This window comes from Leptonychotes weddellii, chromosome 9 (assembly GCF_054177405.1).
Source record: "Leptonychotes weddellii isolate Sample4059 chromosome 9, ASM5417740v2, whole genome shotgun sequence".
In the NCBI taxonomy this organism is placed as follows: domain Eukaryota; kingdom Metazoa; phylum Chordata; class Mammalia; order Carnivora; family Phocidae; genus Leptonychotes; species Leptonychotes weddellii.
The window spans coordinates 3,388,490-3,401,031 of record NC_138377.1 but is presented as its reverse complement, the minus strand read 5'-3'; the positions used below and the strand labels follow the sequence as shown (position 1 = coordinate 3,401,031).

The window sequence follows — 12,542 nt, the reverse complement described above, 5'->3', positions numbered from 1 at the left end:
AAAACAAAAGGTCACACTTCCTTGCAAGGTACATGAATTTGGTCTTGTAACTTCTGCTTAACAAGCCTTATAGTATCTCTTAATCACCTATGAGATAAGATCTGAACCACTTATCCAAAAATACACATATTACTATATCATTTCTCTGCAGACTCCTCTTATCAAACACAGAAATTTTACCATGTCACTCTCTTAAAATCTCTTAATGGCTGAAATCCAAATTCCTTAGCACAGCACAAAAATGTATTCCTGTCGTTCCTCAAAATAGGGTCCAAACTTCTCAGCATGCTATGTAAATTCAGTCACATAACCTCTGCCTAAGACCTGCCCCGCCTCTGTATCGCTTGCTATAAACAATCCGATTCTTCAGCATAAAGTACAGAGAGGTTGCCCTTGTGCCAAAGGGTGCCTCCTCTGAGCTGTCGATATGCGTTCATTATCTGATTCATCAAATCCAGACACCTTAGCATAAAATATATTTTACAGCTAATTCCCCTGGAGACAAAACTCTCATCAGTCACTCCTTAAAACCCTTTACTGGCTAAAATCCCAACGCCTCTGCATGAGGGTTCAAAAATGAGATCATATCCCTCCCCAAAATGAAATGCTCGAATGCCTTCGACTCTCACATAAAATCACATCTCCTTGGCATGTTATAAAAATCTGATCATATTAACTTTACCATAAAAACCCACTCTTGTAGCTCTGCCAAAATGCGATAAGTTTGATCATGTAACTCCCAATTTAAAACTTTCCAAGATTTCTTCATTGCCTTATAACATAACGTCCCAACTACTTAACATAAAATGCAACGTGGTACCATGTAATTTATCTTCAGACTGGTCTATAAAAAAAACCCCCAAATCTCATCCCATCATTCTTGTAAACGCTTTATTGGCTTAAGTCCAAACTTATTAGCATGATATAAAAATTCGATCTTGTCATCCCTTAAAATAAAGTTCACACTTCCTAGCACAGCATGTAAAATTTGATCTTGTAATTCCGCCTTAAAATCTTAACAATGTCTCTTCATTGTGAAATTATGGAATCAAAGTCCAAATCCTTAGCATAAAATGTGAACTTTATTTTGTAATTTCACTGCATATTATTTATCCACTCCAAACAAAAAATCTTACCATGTCACTCTCTTAGAAATTTTTATTGGCTAAAATCAAATTTCTAGGCATGTACAAAACTCCAATCATGTCAGAGCCTCAAAATAAATTTCAAATTTCTTTGAGCATTCCCAGTGTTGATCATATAACTCTTATGATTGAAGTTTTTCAACTTTGGTGTCAATATCCATCAAATCTCTGAAAGTCAGACGTTGGCACCCCCCGAGCTATAAAGTGCAAAGGTTTTTGCAGGAGACTTAAATTTGTGGCTGTTACCGTTTTTCTCTTTACAGTTTTTCAATGTTCCCTGTATAATAAAGTCCAAAGCTGTTAGCCTTAAAACACATTTTTTATGTTTTTCTGCACATTTATCTTCCATAAGCAAAAATCTCACCATCACATTTCTTTTTTTTTTTTTTTTAATATTTTATTTATTTGACAGAGAGAGACACAGCAAGAGAGGGAACACAAGCAGGGGGAGTGGGAGAGGGAGAAGCAGGCTTCCCGCGGAGCAGGGAGCCCGATGCGGGGCTTGATCCCAGGACCCTGGGATCATGACCTGAGCCGAAGGCAGACGCTTAACGACTGAGCCACCCAGGCGCCCCTCACCATCACATTTCTTAAGACCCTTTGGCAAGAATCCAAACTCCTTAGCATGATACAAAAACTTGTTCCAGTCACTCCTCAAAATAAAGCTACCCCCCGAACCCCAAATCTATTCCTAGAACCCCGCTTAAAATCTTTTCCTGTATTTTCATCACTAACGACATGTCTCAACATCTCGGCATCTTCAATCATGGCGTTCTCAGCGTAAAGCCTTTCGGATTTCATGTCCAAAGCATAAAATCCAGATGCCTGAGCATGAAATGAAAATTGGACCAGGTATTTGTCACATTAAAAAATCTTTACGTTGCTCTTCACTAACTAGGGAATAAAGCCTAAGTTCCTTTGCACGAAACCAACATTTTTCGTCCTCCCTAATTTCTCCATGCAGTTTCTTGCTCCTCTCACACTTTACTCCTCAAAGACTGGGTTTCTTACCTCCTGTCCCCGAACTCATTTTAATTTTATAGTTCTGGATCTTTTTATGTTGTTAAAGTCGGTTCCTCTACCTATGTTTCATTAATTCATTACAGCAACGTGTCCTGATTCTTTTTTCTGGGCCAGGCACTGTGTGAAGACCCCGATGGGAAGAAATGGAAGCAAGCCTTGCCTTGCAGAGAGGACATCACCAGCGGTAGAGATGAGGACCACGCCCTCATGCTAAATGTCGCGCTGGAGGTGAGTGCAGGGTCCTGGGGGGCAAGACCAGGGGGTCTCCCTCTACTGTTGGTGAGTGTCTCCCTTGGGGCTCTGCTGGGCTCAGCTGCCTGCCCCTTTGTGAAGACATTGGCCATTGTTGGGGCCATGTTTTGTAAAGCGAAGGCGTCTCTGGCCTCCCACGTCTGGCTTTCTACGTGGCTACGGGCTTCCTTCTGACTCACCCCTCCCTCCTCCGCCCCCCCTCCGGCCGCGTGCCCGCCTGCTGCAGCTGGTACAGCCCGGAGGCTGCCCGGCCTCTTCTTTGGGCTCCCCAGAGGGAATATGGTCAGTGCAACAGATGTAGCATGATAGATGCTCAGGTCTCAGGCCTTAAGGCAATTTCTTTAAGACACATCTCTTGATTTGGCCATTCTCACCTTACCCAAAAAGAAAAAAAAAAATCAAATTCAAAATCAGGATTTAGTGCACCTGGTCCGGGTCAGAAGTGCCCTCGAGGTCTTTGAGTCAGACCCTCTGCCCCCCGCCGACACTCATAGACAGACACCCCAGCCTCACCACCTTCAGTGCCCAGAGCCTTCTCGGCCAGGTCAGCTCCCTGCTTGCCGCTGAGCAAGTGGCCCATTGGGTCGGGGCTGCCAACGTGAGTCTATGAAGGGTTGGGTGGGAGGGGGGGCGGGGGGGGCCAATCCCTCAGCGAATACCTCGCCCTGTCGGCTCACTTGTACAGTAAAGGAAATCTGATTTTAAAAATAGAGCTTGGAAGAGGAGATGAGGGGTATTTAGGAGCAGATTCGAGCCTGGGGCGGGGATCAGGGGAGAGGTGAGGACACGGGAGGGAGGGGGGCACGCAGCCCGAGTTGCTGAGGAGGAAGGTGGAGAGCCAAGAAAGAGGAGTTGTGAGGGCAGAGGGGTGCGAGGGACAGCGGGAATTCTCTGTCACGTTCTCCGCTTTCCTGGCCTCTCAGACACTAGTGGTCACACCTGCGGCCCTGTCCCGAGGGGCATCAGGGCTGAGGTCAGGGGAAGACCCTCGTCCGTCTTGGCCTGCCTCCAGGCCGTCTTCAGAGTCACTTGGGTTTGAGGGACACAGCGACCCGGTCTTGAGGGCTGAGTGACTTTGAAATGAATATTCCCCCCAGTTACTCCCACCATTGCTCCAGACCTGCTGAGCGTCACTGTGGGGGTGGGCACGTGGGGACACTGGTTGGTATTAGTTATTTTATTAAACTCGTGTCAAGGTCAAGATCTTCCCTTGTGAGGCTTGGGCTGGGGCTCCTTGGTTTCCTGGTGTAGACCAGTGGTGGGGTCACTCTCCCCCCTCAGCTTGCCAGTTGGAATTTCTGAGGCGGCTCCCTGAGAGCCCCAGGAGGAGCTTGGGTGGGTCCTGGGTCCTGTGGACTCCTGCGGACTCCCGTGGACTCCTACTTTGCCTTCTTACCCCCCTGCCTTACGGATTAAGACCACTTGGGCCTCATAGCTGTGAGACCCTTCACATCTTGACCCAGAACAGCCAGCCTCAGTTGCTTCCTGCTCTTCACTTGGGGGCTGGGGCCTGGGGCCTTGGAAAACCGTTTTACGGCGAAAACAGTCTCTGGAAGGGGGGTTGCCGTGATTCAGGACAGGCATGGAATGACAGCAGGGCTTGGGCTGGCCCCAGGGCTTCTCCACCAACCCCAAACCGGCTGCATGGGGTACCTCCTGGAAAAGGTTCCTCAGCCCCTTGCCTCTTGAAGCCAACGAGGTGAAGGGCAGTGCCCCTGAGGTAGCAATGTTCCTGTGGCTGAGTCCCTACACCCCCGCCCCCGTCCACTGCTTGACTGGCAGCTCCAGGGGGCAGCTGGATCACTCTGCCCAGAATAACCCTGGGAGGGATTGGGAGAGGGGTCACATACGAGAATGTCCTTCTTCTTTGGGCTGCCCAAATGGGCCAGGCCAATCAGCTGCTCCCCAGACTGCTCTTGCCTTTGAAGGCAAGCGGGCAGAGGAAGGAGCCACGCCAGCTGCCAGCCTGGGGCCCGCGCTGACTTTCAGCGTGACCTTCTCCTCCTGGGCCCTCAGTTTCCCCAGAACTGCAAGGCGGGCTTGGGCAGGGGGTCTTCTCATTTTGTTCCTGTAGCTCTGGGGTCTTGGGAGGTGCCTGAGGGGTGACTTGGGGAGCAGCAATGAAAGGAGGGGGTTGGCTTGAGCAGGTGGAGCTCAGAGGCCCCACCCTGCCTCAATTCCAGAAGCTGGGGGGGTCCTTGTACTATTTAAAAATAGTATTAGGAATTGGGGGTCCTCACACTATTTCATTTACAGAGAGCTTCCCACGTATGGCCGGTTCCTCTTGGGGTTTGTCCCGTTCAATGTTGGCGTTGGGAGGGTCTCAGTGGAATCTGTCTCTGGTGGCGTCCCTCTGGGCCTGGTGTTCTTCTGGCTCTGTGGACGGGCCAGGAGCCGTAGACCCAGGAGTGGGGTGAGGGCTCTGAGGGAAACAAGGGGCGCTTGGCCTTGGTGCGGGTGGAGGTCAGGCCAGAGTGGGAGGCCGACTTCTTTCTCAGGGGAGGTGGGCCCTTTGTAAGCTGGAAAGGGTCCGAACAAGGAAGGGCCTGTGTTTAACGTGAAGACTCTGGCGATTTTTAGTTTTGGAATACCTGCTGTAATTGGTCAGCCCTCAGACAGCATTTTCACGCCTGGGTCAACTTTAATTTCCCCCCTTGCCCCCTGAGGCAACAGCGTTCCGCCTTGCAAGTGATTGCACCGGGGCCTGGGGGCTGAAGTGACTTCCCCGGGAGCTCTAATTAGCAGTGGCCATGCAAGGGGGCCAAGACCACCGGGCGCCCGCCTGCAGCAGGCCGCTGGTGACTGAAGCTAGTGAGGGGCAGGGTGCGTACACGCGGAGGCGAGTGTCGTCCAGACAGGGATAATTAGAATTTATTTATTGAAACCGATGTTTCCCTGGCGTCTGCTCTGTGTCAGGCATGACCCTAGCAGCTTGACCCCCAGACACTGACTTTGCTCCCACCAAAGCTCCCCATTTCACGGCGCTGAGAGAACCCAGGTCAGGAAGGAAGAGGCAGTGTGGGAAGCCAGGTTTCCCTGCTTCCTTCCTCCAGTGGCTGGAGAGGGCAGGAACGGATGCCCGGGGCGGGGGGGGGGGGTGGCGGGACAGTGGCCATTTGGGGATTTGGGGACCCCGAGGGCCCCTTGGCCGGAGAGGCCACTTTTGTTCGTGGCATCTGTGTGCTCAGCCTCGTGACCCAGTGGGAGGCCAGGCCCTCCCTAGGAACGGGCCTCCCTCTCCCTGAAAAGCTCATGTGGTCATTGCCAACTCATTTTGGCTAATTTGGTTGTCGGCGGAGGGACAGAACAACTGGCCCCGGACTTGCTAATTATAGCTGCTCAAGTATTTGAACGAGGTACTGCGTCCCCCATGTCGTGGTGTTTTCCTGCAGACAAACTAACCCTTTCACCTTTGTTCCTGGGTGCCGGCCAGCCTACCCGCCCCATGTATCACCCAGGCACCCCACGTCCCCCAGAGAGCCGCCTCCCCGGGGGGAGGTCAGCATGGGACCTCCACCCCAGTCTTACCTTTGATGCAAGTGTTCAGTGGTTCCGCTCCTGTCCCGCCGTCGGCTGGAATCTCGCTTCTTCCTACAAAGTGATTGGATACGTTTATTTCTGTAATTAGGAGAGTCCAGGCTTTGGGTCATGGGTGCACATTCCCCTGTCCCCCACGGCACACCTCACACCTTCTTCCCTGTTTCTGTCCCAGGGCTGAGTCACTTTGCCCCTTTTGGGTCCCTCCAGTTTGAGTACTGACTATGTGCCAGACGCTGTTCTAAATCTTTGAATCCTTATGGCAACCATGAAGCTCTTGCTGTTATTGTCCCCATTTTTCAGAAGAGGAATCTGAGGCTCAGGGGCGAACCTCTAATCTTCAGTAGGCCTGACCTCATTCTCCCCCTGGGTCTGATGAAGCCTGTGCCTCCTGCTGGCCTCGGGGACAGTGCGTGACCCACCGAGGTCCGCAGTGGCGCTCCCGTTCAGCTCTCCCCACGGACTCCGGAGCTTTCGGGAAGACCCCAGTTCTTGCCAGTCCCCCATTTCGCTCTCAGCAAGAGCAAGAGTCTGTGTGAGTCTGGGGTCTGGGCCCCTTGCTTGACCCCGAGTAAATCTTTTAGCTCCCTGAGCTTCAACTTCACAGGCAATTCTAAGTAGCATCTTCCCAGGCTGGTGGTCCTTCCCTCACCCGGGGCCCCGTCCAGGGGGACCGCCGTGATGTTTTGTCCTACCCCCTGGTGTCCGTGTGCATGTGCTACTCCTTGGTCCCACCCTCTGTTGGCACACAGTAGGGCTGCGGGCAGCAGGTGAGCCCTGAGAGGTGGGTTCTCAGAGGTGGATAGAACTCTGAGCGGTTTCCTTTCTCCCCTCCCAGGTGGCTGGAGGTGAGACTGTGCTTCCCGCCCCGCCCCCCACCCCCAGAAGGGAGCAGGTGCCTGGCCCAGGATCGAATCGAAAGGTCTGCGACTTGAATTTATTTTTTCTGAGTTGTAAATTTGGACAATTTGTAAGTGTGTAGCCCCCTCAGGATGGAACTAACCTGCCCTCTTTATTTTGCAGCTGAGGCTCACTGCCCCCTGGATGGGCAGTGAGTCGTGGGTTCCAGAGGCCAGGGTGCGGACCCAGCCCCCGCCCCCCCGGCCCGGGATGGCACCCCTACCCAGAGGGGGGTGGATGCGGCCCTCCTAGGCTGACCTCACAGCAGACCAGGTGTGTACGCCCTGTCTTTACGCCACACAGGTTCTGGGGAGGTAGAGACCTTACACTGCATTAGTATGGTAATATTATTAAAAATCCAGAATAATGCTGTTATTCTGTTACATGTAATCAAGGGAGGTGTTTAAGTCTCTGATCATGTACACAGGGGTACAACAAGTGGGACCTCTCTGGTGGGGGCTCAAAGGGGGCCCAAGGGCCTGCTGGAGGTGGGGGGCAGAGAACACAGACTCCCCTGGGTGACTTTTGGTCAGATGACGGCCAGTCCCCCTCCCCTTCTGTAGGATGGAGACCATCCTCTTTAGGCGTTGCCTTGATGCCTTAAATGAAATAAAATAGAAAATGCCTGGCACACAGTAGGTATTCAACACAGATAAAAACAATTCTTATTTGAGGCGGATCTGTCCCCTCCCTGTTTGAAAGCCCTTCTCATTTTTCTAGAACCCAGAGGGAGGACGAGGGGAGCAGAGACAGTCGGGGGTCAGTGTTGGGATCCAGAGAGCCTTTCCTTGAGTCAACTATATAACTTGGACCGGCGTTGCCTGGATTTATGAGGCCTTCCGTAGGAGCGAACGTCTTCATGTTGAATTACCCTGGCCCGGAGGTGGATGCAGGTGATGTCAGCCCGGATACTGCATTTTATTTTTCTTTATCCTACCATATTTCATATCTGAAAAACTATGACAAATACTTTAAAGTATTCACCAGGACCAAACCCAGGCCAAATAATAAACAGCAGAGCCTCGTGTGCGGGAAAGGCGATTAAGAGCTGGTCACCCTCGCAGAGGGCTGGTTAACCTGTGCTCACATTTCTTCCGCACAAAGTCATGGTCAGAAATAGATCCCTGCCTGGCAGAGGGGAGGAAAGTTCTAGAAGGTCCCCGTCTGTGCTTTCGAGAGGAGTTGGTTGATCTGTGCAGATGGCGGCCGGGGTGAAACCGGACGAGGGCTCACACTGATTTGGGTTGAACGTTGGCTTAGTTTGGTATTCTGGGGGTCTCAGAGCTTCAGCGTCTCCATCTTTAGATGAGACTGAGATGGTTTTGCTGCGCGTTTAGCCCCGTGCCTGCTCAGGGATTCTGACAGCCTAGACAGCTGGGAGGGGGCCTGGGGAGTTGAGTCTGAAGCTCAGTGAGCAAGCAGGAGTTGAGGTGTCTTGGGGAGAGGGACACAGGGGGGCAAGCAAAGACCTGTGGGGTTGCTCCCCTTTGTCCTGGAACTGACAGGTCAGAAATACCCATGCCCTTGATCCACAATCCCTCTTGATGAGACATGGGGGTGGGAAGATGGCAGCTGTGGGTTCCGCACAGAAAGCTGCTGTCCGGGGATGCGGCGAGGCCCCGGCTGTTGGCCAGCCAGCCGCGCGCCTGTTGACTATGCATGGGAGCTGCGGGGCCGCTGCTCCCGGAGGCCGGCGCGTCCCCTTCTCTGGGCCCAGGTCCTGTGACATTCTCCCGGAGTTCTCATTCCAGCTAGCTAATCCCCGAGAACCCGGGCCAGGACATTCGCTTTTGGGGCTTCTTAAAGACCGAAAAGGGTGCATTGCAGACAGCCCCGCCGGGGGCTCTGGAGGGATTTGGGGCCTGGGGGCGGTGACATTGTAGCCGGCAGGCCCACACCTGCTGGCCTCCTGTCACTGACACGCCGCTGGGCGGCCCGGGGCTCCGGCTTTAGAACATATAAAATTAAAAGAGGAATGATCTTTGGGATAAAATAAATCCCCCGTGTCTGCGGAACTTGTTTTGGGGATGTGTGCCCCATTCTGGGCCATCAGCCAAAATGCTCTTCCTTTTGTTTTTGTAAAAAAGGAAAACAAACCCCCCCCCCACCCCACAAACAAACAAATGAGAAAAACCAAAAAAAGAAAAAAAAAAGAGCCCCACACAAAGTGTTTATTTTAATTATGCAAGGAATGCGCTGATAATTAATACACTCATTACTAAAAATCAAACACTGCAGATAAAAGCTAAAGCCATCTGCAACCCCTCCCTCACTCCCAGCTCCCCCCACCCCCAGCATATTCACTGCTGTTACCAGTTTCAGGTGTGCGGTTCCAGATATTTCTCTGTGCATTTATGTATGTATATAAATAGACCTCTAAAATATATGATTTTGTTTATTTTTTACATAAGCTACATCACAGTGTACATTTTCTTCTGCTTATTTTTCTTCCCTCAGGAATCTGCCTGGAGATAATCAAGATCGACACCGTGCCTTATAACACACCTTAGTACCCTGTAATCTGAGCACACTGGGGCTGATTTAACCCCCTCACCGCTGTCGCGAGAGCCCCAGGTCCTTACCCCGTGGGGACGGACACGGAGCGTGGGGCAGGTGTAAGTAATTTCTCAGGAGCGGGCTCACAAGTGTTTATGACATTATCACAAATGAATATATGGATGCATCAATTAGCAAAATAAAAGAGGGACATGCCTGGACCAATGATGACAAAGTGTTTATGAACAAAGGATCATGATTAATCCAGTTCTGCGCAAAATACTGAGGTCCATTAAAAGACAATAGGTCTCGGCTGCTTCATTCTTTTTAAGAGCTGTTTAATATTCCGGGGTATGTATGCACCCTTGTTGATTAGACCCTCTTCTATTGTTGAAAATCCCAGCTGTAAGTGTGCTGGGGCAGGGGGGCGGCGGTTGGAGAATGGGTCCAGATAGGAGCTCTGGTCAAAGTCCTGGTTATCTGGGCGGGGTGGAGGGGGGTCACAGGTTCATGGCTGCTTATTATATTATTTAAGAAAATAAATAAAAATAAATACATAAGATAAAAGTGGACCTCGCCCAGATAAATGAGCATGTCACGAACTGAGGTTTTAATTCCTACGATTTTGTTCCACTGATGCCTGCTAAAAAGGACCTAAGCCGTTCCGTGTTGTGTTGTTGCTAATGGTCCCGTAACGAGCATTTTTATAGCTTAATCTGTAAGCATGTCCCTGGCTGTTCCTTTATCCCAGCTTCTTGGAGGTGGGGTAGCTGGGTTAAATGGTTTGCAAAGTTTATTTTCATTGATCTTTCTAAAATGCCATTTTGACCTTGTCACTGTCTTGCTTTAAATCCTCCTCCTGACTTCCTGGAGCTTCTGGGATGAGGTCCAAGAGCCTTAGACTGGCATGTAGGACCCTTCAGGGTCTGGCTGGAAGCTTCCCAGCCTCATTCCCGTTCCCCCCAACCCCACAGACTCCTTGACCTCTCTAGGCGCCCCGCGAGCTACCTGCTCCTGTCAGTGTGGGCCCTGCCTTTTTACACTTGGGGGCTTCGGCCTGCCTTCCCAACCAGCTTCTCCTGAGCCTTTTAGACCAGGCTTTGAAATGTACGTCACGCTGAACTACCCCCAACACCTCGTTCAAAAGTCCAACAAAGCACAGTCCCCATAAGTGCAATGCCTCATTGACGTGTTTTCCTAGTTCGGGAGAATGTTTTGCATTTTTCTAGAATTCACGAAACCAGCCACATGTTAATCACCCCCTTTCCTTTGTCCCTTTCTAGTGCCCTGGGCTCCTGGGTCGCCCGGATCTGCCTTCCCCTCGATGAAAAGGCCTCCTATTCTGCTCCTGAGGACTGAACCGTCTGCCCTGCGCACTGGGTGAGTGCTCAGAATGTGTCAGACCACAAACACACACCTGGAGTGGGGGGGCCTTCCCCCACCGCCCCCAACAGCTCCAGGTTCCCTCCATGCCTGCTGGCAGGACCCCAGAATCCATGAGTAGGGGGTGGTAGCATCTCAGGGTCAAGTGTGCTGGTGATGGGTTTGGGGGGCATAATTACGGCTTGGAAATGGTTGATTGCATCTTTTATGGCCTTCTCCTTGCCAGAGGGAAATGGGCCTGGTCCCAGAACATAAGAAGGAGGTAAGTCTTAGCATGTGACAGCAGAGCCACCAGCTGTGGTGATGGCAGGGGCTCTGGGGAGGGGACAGGCTGACGGTGGATGCTACCTTTGGGACAGTGTCATGTTCTAGAAGGAGCACAGGCTGCGGGGCAGAGGGACGACGATGCCAGGTCCACAGTCACCCTGGGGGCAGAGGGCCTCACCTGCTTGTGGGAGGGACAGAAGTCACCTGACCTGCTCAAGGTTTTGGTCTTTTTTTTTTTTTCCCTCCAGGGTGGGGGGGTGAGGGGCACCCCGAGAGGTTGGCCATCTTGAGAGCACAAACCTGGCTGCAGAGCGGACATGAAGTATACGTCTTTGGCAGGCCAGGCCCTGAGAATTCCCGTGCCTCAGTTTCCTGATCAGAAAAGCATCTGCACACACCGAGTACTGATAGGGAGAGTGAGACAAGAGCACAAATAAATCACCCCACACAGTAGCCAGAGGAAAACAGGAGCCTTCAGGGAGACCCACAGAGGAAACAAAAAGCCCGAGAGTGTGAGCAGGAACGAAGACCCCCTCTCCCCTCGCCCCAGTGCAGACGCCCCCAAGGGAGACCCTGGCCTTTCTGTCAGCGCCCTGGCAGGGAAGGGGGCTGCCCCCGCCGGGTTTAATTGGGTTCTCCTGAAAAGTTTGGCAATAGTTTATTTTATTTTTTTATAAATATATATAAAATGTCAGACTGCTCTTCAGGCAGATTTTTTAGGCGTGTATTTTATGGACTTTGGCAGGGTCGGCTCGGAAGGAACAGTAGTACAGTCTCCAGGGGTTAATAATTCCTGGAAAAACTTCTGGCTAAACCTGACTTCTCCTGAATTTCACAGAAAACGCTCCCTGGGCCGGGCCCAGCCTGAAGGAGGTTTTTGTGAGCCGAGGCAGCCTTACCTAGTGCAGGCATGGCTTGGCTGTTGCCTTTTACACAAAAGTGAACTTCCCCGGCCGCCGCGGGGCACAAAGACTCCTCTCTCCGCAAGGTTGGGTTTATTTACTCTGGAGCGGCTCGCCCTGGGGCTGGTTTTCTGCCTCTGTGTGTGGAGCTGCCCGCGCCCCTACCTTGTGGCCCCCGCGCTTCATGCCCAAACCCCACTCCCCACTTCCTCACGCAGGGACGGGGGGCACGGGGGGTGGCAGGGGCCAGGGAGCTGGGCTCTGTTTGTGTCTGGAGCAGAGGAAGTATCCTGGGGAGGGGGATAGCGCCTCCTCCTCAGCAGGAGTCCCCTCCCCAGCCAGCCTGCCCATCAGGGGCTAAAGGGTTTGCTGCCCTGTGGCCTTTGGCTGGTTAGGGATTTTGGGTAGGTGACTTTTCAAATCCACACCAGCGCTGACCTGAGCTCTTTCCTGCACCACCAGCTACCCCTGACCAGAAACCTCTCTTTGCAAAATTTCTTTTGTGCGTGGCTTCTGTTCCGCACCCCCCCCCCCGCATTGCCCCCCCACATAAGGCTGCAGAGGCAGGAAGGCATATGCAAATACCACTTTACCAAACATTTGCAAATCGACACTTTCAAAGCAATCCTTTAATAGA

The 12,542-nt window shown here is 51.9% G+C and overlaps 1 long non-coding RNA gene and 1 other non-coding gene across 2 annotated transcripts in view; both read left to right on the top strand.

Moving 5' to 3' along the window:
- Positions 1-4,625: 4,625 nt before the first annotated feature.
- The window catches only part of LOC115938014 (uncharacterized), a 61,293-nt gene continuing 53,376 nt past the window's right edge, over positions 4,626-12,542 (top strand). The window contains exons 1-5 of the long non-coding RNA XR_014148288.1: positions 4,626-6,879; positions 6,981-7,130; positions 7,578-7,750; positions 9,315-9,472; positions 10,637-10,733. This is a non-coding gene — a long non-coding RNA (uncharacterized LOC115938014). The remainder of the gene's footprint in view (positions 6,880-6,980; positions 7,131-7,577; positions 7,751-9,314; positions 9,473-10,636; positions 10,734-12,542) is intronic.
- Positions 9,571-9,647, top strand: LOC115937865 (small nucleolar RNA SNORD112). Its single transcript, XR_004073089.1, has one exon. It is a non-coding gene; the product is annotated as a small nucleolar RNA SNORD112 (small nucleolar RNA).